The following is a 7,836-nucleotide window of genomic DNA, read 5'->3' as shown; positions in this document are numbered from 1 at the left end:
GACTTGGATCCTTACATGATTATTTGGTTATGGTTATGATTAGTTGGTTGTGGTTATGGATATGCTTATGGATACGGTCTGGTGATATGAGATGGTTATAGTTTGCAAGGTGGGTAGCCTTGAGCAATAATTATTGGGTTGTTTGGGTTACATTCTTAATAACTGCTTTAATTGCATTTACGCAAATATGTCATGTGTTAGCTTGTCCTTGATATAAGATGATATATCATTATTCTCTTGTACACTTGTTGAGCGCGTCATGTGCTCATACTTGCTATTTTTTCTTTGTCATGCGATATGTGTACTGCTGCTCAGTAAATGAAGATTTGAAGACTATCAAGTTGAGGATGTGACGTTTTAGGCGCGTGTCTTCCGGTCGGTTGACTATGGTGTTTTTGGACTCCAGTACTTCTGTTCCACTGCAGATATCTACATAGAAGACAATATATGTCATTTAATGTTAGAGTTAAATATTTATTCTATAAAAATATTACTTTTTTTACTTCACATATGACGTCTTTATATATGTTAAATATTATGGGCACACATTAGCCGTATCTGATTCTGTCTGTCAAAACCAGGTGTGACACGAATTGAATGAAGAGAGGGGGCGGAGTGAGAGAAGAATATAATATAGGAGATAAAATATATAGGGTGGGCTATAAATATCTGTCAGAGATAAGTGAAATAGGATATGTTATAATAGTAACGGAGAGTGCTCTAATAATATTATAGGATATGAGATTTTAAGTAATTGCTAGAGATGGCCTTAGTGCTTGCTTGAATATCTCTTGAAGTGCTAAAGGCGCCTGAGGTGACATTGCTTAAACACCTCTCCTCTCTTAGAATCTCCTATTTTTTAAATCACAAAATTGCAAACATATACTCCGTTTAAAAAATCTTACTACTCTAAAACCCGGTAGGGAAGAAGAGATCCGATTGGCTGGTAAAAAACAACCGCACAAATGCTGATGAACGGCTGGAGAACGGTGAAGTTACTGTAACTCCGCTGCACCAACAAGAAAAAAAACAACCGAACAAATGCTGATGAACGGCTGGAGAACGGCGAAGTTACTGTAACTCCACTGCACCAACAGGAAAAAAAAACAATAGAAAAAAGGGCTACCTAGAGTATTCTGAAAGATGCGGTACCAATCTAGAGACTTCTTCCACTATCTTGCCCGATTGCAAATCATGCTGCTGCACCGGGTAATAGAATAAAAAAAACATAGAACAGACATATCCTAGAGACTTCTCCCACTATCCTCTCACATAGCAAACCGTGCAATCTCTAGCAGATGAAAATCTCCTCACAAATACCACAAGGTAGAGTCTTCTACATACCTCTCCTTGCCAGTTTCTTCCCAGAGCAACAAAAATCTCCTAAGAAACAACTAAAGGAACTGTAACTTAGGACCATCCCAAATCTCCCTACAGCCACCTCAAATCTCTCCACACGTCTTCTACCCATTTCACAGGTAGGCTCGCCGCCCTTATTTGCTTCATGCTCACGAGCGGCGTCTCTTTCTAAGCACCGATTTGGGTTTTTTTTTTTTAAACATTTCGCTGCCTCGAGTGACTTTATTTGGTAGAAATACCAAATCCGAACCAGTATGAAGAGATTGCAGAAGCTGGAGGCACCGCGAACTCCGGTGGCAGAGAGCTCATACATCTTTGTGTTGTTTGTTATCAATTTTCTACCTTGTGCATTGATGTTCCTGTTCTTTCTCTTTTTTTTAAAAAAAAATTGACATAATTTTTTCTCTACCTTTCTTCCAATGCTGTGTCTTCTCCCTTGCAATCTAGAAAATCGATTTGTTCCTCCTCTGTTCGATCTTGTAGGAGCTGGAGACACCGCGAACTCCCATGGCAGAGAGCTCATACATCTTTGTGTTGTTTGCTATCAATTTTCTACCTTGTGCATTGATGTTCCTGTTCTTTCTCTTTTTAAAAAAAAAATTGACATAATTTTTTCTCTACCTTTCTTCCAATACTGTGTCTTCTCCCTCTTATACTCGGCGCTCTTGCTGTGCTCGGCGCTCGGCTCCTGCGACCTGCCGACGGACCTCCCTCTTTGCTTCTCTCTCTCTCTCTCTCTCCTCATAACCTTTCCTCAGTCCTCACTGCTCTCCATGGCAGCCATGGAAGCGAGCTTCCTGCACACGCCCTTCCAAATAGCTCATAGCCTTGCATGTGCCACCGATAGTGGGCCCTCTTAAATGCTATCCTTTGAAGTCATACATACCAAACAACGGTTCGGAAAACAATCAACAATATCAACAGTTCGATAAATTGAAAATGTACGGTCTTTATCACTACATGCATCATCTTCATCTATTAAAAAAGTCAACTTCCTACAATACCAATGAAACCAAAACATGCTGATATACAGGTTTGTTTATCTTCCATGTTTCATATTGCTATTTTCCTTAGGCCATCTCCAACAGGATCTGCAAATCTGAAAATTCCAGTGCTACAGTACTTTGCGGTGTACTGTAGTACTGAAACTTCGTCTCCAACAGAGTCTGTATCCAGTGATACAGTACTGCTACAGTTTAGTGATAGGGGATGCTGTAATAGTGATAAGGGATGCTGTAATAGTATTTTAAGGATGGAAATTTGAGGTAGCTGTTGGAGATGATCTTACAAAATAGAAATATCACTCACGCATCTATAACTATAAACAGAAAAGTTCCCATAGCTTCACTCCTTTCGATATTGACGATGACAGGATGGAAGTGGAACAAAACATAGTAAGAATTTTCTCTACAATATGCAACATCATTCCAAATTTAATTTGCATGATCACTGAACACTTATCTCATATTGCACAAGGGATCCATCTTTACCAGACGAACAGAAAGGTAAAAGATCTTTTACATCTACAACAACTGACATAGAGGTAATTTGGTCTCTTTACTAGATGATTTTACATTTTCCTATCAAAAACATACTACTCACATATTGCATCACTATGTACTAGAGTGACCAACCTCAGGATACTACAGCAGATAAATTCAACAAAAAAGCTCGAGCCACACCAAAAAGCCAAGATTACAATAAGGTATCACAAAAACCCATCTCTTACCCTTTCTATCTCAATATTTCTTTAGAGAGATTTTTTTTGATACAAAATAATCTTGTACTTCAAAAAATTCTGGCAATTGGATCATGCTTGTTACACTTATCTATTCAGCTCATAAAAAAAAATAGATACTTTTTATACTCAACATTATCTATATTCTGCTGACTTGTGCACACTTTATAACGATGTGGCCTTGCATGTAGTTTACCTACAATCTTAAAAGTCACCCTCATCTTTCAAACAACAAATCATTTCACCTGAGGTTCAACATATTTTACAACAATTCATGAGTTACCACTTTACCAGCAATGTCACATTTCTGTTTTCAGGTACAATTTCTTTCAGGGTACAACTTGAATATAATTTGCAATCATAAACATTCAAAATTTTGCCGCTGTTAGCCTTCTTCTGGCGATGCTTGCCTCGGAGCTGATTTCCTCCGGGTTTACGGCTCGAAGAGCCTTCACCTTGGCTCCATTCCTTCATGCTAGCCATCCACTTCTCCTTCGTGAGGAACAACTGATTGCCTTGACTGCACGAGCCAGCTAACTCAAGCCTGTTTCTGTCGCTTTAAGGCACCCAGTAACTTCCTCCACGGACAAAGTTGATAGATCAAGCAGCGTTTCAATTGAACGTGCGATTTGTGCAAACCTGGGCGGTATGACACGCAGAAATTTCTCTACAACCTTGGGCTCCTCCACCTCGTCACTGAGTATGTTGAGCTGGTTGACCAGCCTAATGAGGCACATGGCAAAATCGTCCACAGATTCACTGTCGTGAAACGCCACACCCTCGAACTCCTTGCGAAACTGTTGTGCTTTGGCTTTCCGGACGCGATCGACGCCAACCCGCATCGTTTTGATCACATCCCATGCCTCCTCTATAGTGGCCTTCACAGCAATCGTCACAATCATCTCTTACGGCAAAAGCACGAAGGATCGCCTCCAATGCCATGTGATCCACCTGGAGCTCGTCGTTGCCGTACTCAACCGTGTCCCACAACCCGAGCGCCTGGAGCATCACCTTCATGACCAACGCCCATTCGTCGTAGTTTGTACATGTCAATGCCGGGTATGAAACGGAACCGCCGACCTCCCACACCATCCGTTGTAGAACGATGTCGCGCCTACCGTCATCACGGTGGCACGGGCGGTGCGGAGGTGGTGACGACAACATGACACTGCCCGAATCATCGCCGGAGCTTTGATGCCAAATGTTAGCCGCGCTGGAATTCTATTCGCTGCTTGTCAAACGCAAATCAGCCTAACGACGAGCACAACCAATGCTGCAGTTGTGTTTTCGTCAGGCGAACTCTGGAGGCTCCGTTAAAGCCGAAAAAATACAGACCGGACAGAGGATACGTAGAGTATTTGTGCTGCAAGTCGCAACATTTTGAGACTTTTCATTACATAAATAGAGAAGCAACTAAACACACGATTACATGATTGATTAAGGCCGGAAACTAAGCACACCACGATCCCATTTTGCCGCGCCATCCAACGACTAGCGATCGTGCTGCACTGATCCTTATCTAAACTCTAAACTAGCTAAGAAAATGGACTCTGCACATGGCCACAACGCACAACCGTGCACGACCGAATCAAACAGAAATTTAACAAACTAACAGACCATGTTATTGTGCACAAGATTCCTAAGTTTGTCAATAGAGCCCACGTGTGTCGAGCAGCGCGTTGATGGCCTTCCCTCTTGCCTCAGGCCGGTGACATCGATGTCAAGCCTGCGCGCACGCAGCAGTGTGGCCAATCCACAACGGCAATGTTGAGGCCGCCGAAGAAGATTACGAGTCTGCACGCTCGCAGCCACCGGGTAGTGAGTCCCCATCACACGATAGGATGGCCAATCTGCCGAAGACTGCCGCTAGCCTGTGTGCATGTCAAGTGTCCTTCGGGTGGTGAGAATTCTCACTGTTACTCCCTCAGCCCATCAGTCTTCTTGTAGTCACTTTTTGTCCTTCATCCTCACGAATAGCGCCAACTGTTAGGACATGAAAACGTGCCACGGATAGAGCGCGATGAGAGCCTCCCCCAGTGTGGAGATGACTCAAGCTTGGAGATGGCGGATGAGCTACAAGGGAAGAGATTGAGAGAGTATGTGGAAAACAAAGGCGTCCCCTCACTCTGCCCCTTGACGGCTTGTTTTATAGAGAGAGGAGGCAGGTGAAATTCTTTCCCTACCCTCGGGATCTTGACACAATACAATCATATATGGTAGTTTAGTCCTTTCCCCTTCTACCTGAGCGACATTAATCTGGGGATTATGACCGTCTAAACATTTCACCGTACATCATTTAAACACTCAAGGGCTGGGGCAATTTCCCCAATAACAATATTTCATAATAGTTTTCCTTAACACAAAATAGAAGTAAAGCAACCATCATACCAGGCAAATAAATGAAACGAAATATACCCGTTCAGATCCAATCGAGTGAAGCAAAAAATAGAAGGAAATCAAACCAGGCTACGGTTCCTTATCAACAGAAAATGAAAGCAATCACACTGGATGGATCTCAGGCCCCCATGCTGCTATAGATGCGGTAATTTAGGAACCAAAATCACTCCAGGCAGAAAATAAAAAGAAATATACCGCTCAGATCCTATCGAGCGAAGCAAAATTAGAAGGAACTGGTGCTGGCCAGCAGGAAGAAGAGAACGGTGGGGGGCCTACCCGTGAAAAGGATTTTGGCGGTGAGTTACCTGGGCGGCGGCTAGTACCCAATGGAGCTACGGGAGGATTTGAAGAGGCACTGCTCTACAGATTCTCTGATCGTTGGTTGACTTTCGATTGTTGTTCCTTTCTGCGAAGCGTTTGTTTAACGTACCATCTCAAAAGGTATTATTTCAATATTAATTGCAAAACGAAAACATGTAAGCTATTCTTTTCCTTGTTCAATTAATGAACTTTGCTAAATTGCAAATGTTCGACTCAAAGTAACGTATGCAGTGCACTGCTACATGGATACAATTATTGTGTATCTACAAGCAGATTATTCCATTAAATATTCTTTTCCATTAAAATTTATATATTTATGAATTTGATTATGTAATGTGCACTTATTTCTACCATTCAATTCATTACACTCTGGTCACTGCTTTTGAATAAATTGTAAATGTACCATTCAATTCATTAGTGCTGTTAACATTTTTCTATGCCTGATCTATGTTGGGCTTCTCTATTTATATGACTTTGAACACTTTTTGCTTCAGCACATCTAAGGTGATTTAGCTCACTCTCAATAGTTCAAACAATTTCTTCCCATTTGTTGGGTGTGTCCAAATGCAGAGAGCTCTGCTTATTTTTACTGAACTGACATTACTTCGTTCAGGAAACAAAGTCAGTTCACAAATATATACTAACTGATGTTCAATTACCTCGTAATATCAGTTCATCGCTACTTATACAGAACATGATTAATAAACAGCTGCTAATCATTTTCATATTTTTTATTATGTTTTCTTACAGATCATGTTGGACCTGCATGAGAACATAGTGGAACACAAAACCAGTTGGCATTTTGAAGTGTACAGTTACCACATCCAAACTTTTTGGTGCTCAACATGCTGAACACTTATGCAGTTCTGGCAAACAATATCTCTTCATATTTTGTTGTATATAGTTAACTCATCCCCACCTTTTGGTACACACCATCCTAAACGTGGATGACCAAGTACTGCACAACGAAGTAGCAAACAAGAACTTTTAACATTTTCATGTATACAGTTTCCTCACCCAAACTTTTGGGTGCGCAACATGCTTCACCTGCTTGATGTACTGTCAAACAAAATCTGCTCTTATTTTGCTGTATATAGTGCACTTATCCACATCTTTTCATCTATATATAGTTTTATCAATTTGTTTGTAGATGCCTTTGTTTGTAGCATCTTCTTTATGGTTACCTGAGGCTCATTTGTCCTCGTAATATTTACTTTGATCAACTGCTTTCATATTTCATAAACAGCTTTTAACTTTGCAAATTCTTTAGTGACCAGGTCAACAGAGCGCGCCAAAGGCATACCATTTTCTAGTTATATATCTAGACTCTGCTTACCCGTTGAAGGGTGACAAGTAGACTGTCGCATGTTGGAATGAGTGATATATTAAAAAATCAAAAAAAGTTGTGTTCTAATGTTCTCAAAATAAAAAAAAACTATCAAAATAGTTATTAAAAATATGTCATGTAGAGGATGCCTATCATCTCGATCTCCAATAATTTTTTAAAACAGATATATATTTATAATTTTTATTAGAAAATTTAAAATAAAAAATTATCCTCTCTTACATGTCATGCTGTACTGACCGTGTGCAGCCCGGACCGATCTCTCGACCTATTGCCAGTCCCAAGTGAAGCCTCCACGAGCATTCGGTACCACAACGAACCTGGCTGGGCCTAGTGGGGGCCCGACTGGAGCCCAGCGTCGGCCCGTGACGTCCGCTCTCTCGCGGCCCGAACGCGCGAGGACTGGAGGAGGGAGCGGGCTGGCGCCGCCGCAGCAGCAGCAGCAGCAAGTGGGCGGAGCTCATTGTATTGGCCCATACGATGCTACCGTCGCCTCCGTCCGTCAGCTGCACGGTCAGGATCACTCGTTTTGGTGCTTCCTGCTCAGTTCGAGTTTCTTTTGTCGAACAAAGAACGGGGCTGGTAGCGCCGGACGTCCGATCCGGATACATCGTCGGATGGTTTTTGAAATATTGTAAAAAAACTTTTGTAATATCTAAAAGATATTTCTACAACA

The 7,836-nt window shown here is 41.7% G+C and overlaps 1 long non-coding RNA gene across 1 annotated transcript; it reads left to right on the top strand.

The window, feature by feature from the left end:
- The first annotated feature begins 1,958 nt into the window (after window positions 1-1,958).
- Window positions 1,959-6,919, top strand: LOC133895863 (uncharacterized). Its single transcript, XR_009905664.1, has 5 exons — window positions 1,959-2,392; window positions 2,688-2,753; window positions 2,836-2,902; window positions 2,984-3,064; window positions 6,566-6,919. It is a non-coding gene; the product is annotated as an uncharacterized LOC133895863 (long non-coding RNA).
- The last annotated feature ends 917 nt before the right edge of the window (window positions 6,920-7,836 follow it).

The sequence above is a fragment of the Phragmites australis genome, chromosome 16 (assembly GCF_958298935.1).
Source record: "Phragmites australis chromosome 16, lpPhrAust1.1, whole genome shotgun sequence".
Lineage (NCBI taxonomy): Eukaryota > Viridiplantae > Streptophyta > Magnoliopsida > Poales > Poaceae > Phragmites > Phragmites australis.
This window is presented reverse-complemented; position numbering and strand designations above follow the sequence as displayed.